At 47.8% G+C, this 414-nt stretch overlaps 1 pseudogene; it reads right to left on the bottom strand.

The window, feature by feature from the left end:
* Nucleotides 1-17: 17 nt before the first annotated feature.
* On the bottom strand, nt 18-159 carry LOC111812666 (annotated as a pseudogene).
* Between the last annotated feature and the right edge of the window lie 255 nt (nt 160-414).

The raw sequence follows: 414 nt of genomic DNA, 5'->3' as shown, positions 1-414 counted from the left end.
CTATTAACTCTTAGGCATAAGGTCCCCTCTCCTCACTGCCACACATAATGCACATTTGGGGAAATCCCAGGGGTCACCATATCTGGAGTGCAATGGAAGAGTCTCACCCTTAGGAAAACCCCTTTTGTGAACATGCTACCTCCCTTGCTGGGTAAGTTCAGGTGTGTTTCAGTTATTGTTCTGTCATTGTGGGAACAAACACCTGACACTCAAAGTGAAGGAAGGAAAAGTTTATTTAGCTCACAGTTACTGGAGGTTTCACTCCATACTTGGCTGGCTCCAATGCAAAGTGGCACAAGAGGGAGGGCAGCAGTTCATGGCAGTGGCAAAGAGCAAGAGCCAATGGGAGGAGTGGCAGCAACAATGGCTACAGAGAGGAAGTCTGTCACCCATCAGTTGCATTCAGGCTATTCA

This window comes from Octodon degus, unplaced genomic scaffold, assembly GCF_000260255.1.
Source record: "Octodon degus isolate 3935 unplaced genomic scaffold, OctDeg1.0 scaffold00135, whole genome shotgun sequence".
In the NCBI taxonomy this organism is placed as follows: domain Eukaryota; kingdom Metazoa; phylum Chordata; class Mammalia; order Rodentia; family Octodontidae; genus Octodon; species Octodon degus.
Note: the sequence above shows the minus strand (reverse complement) of the source record. Positions and strands in the feature narration are given on the sequence as shown.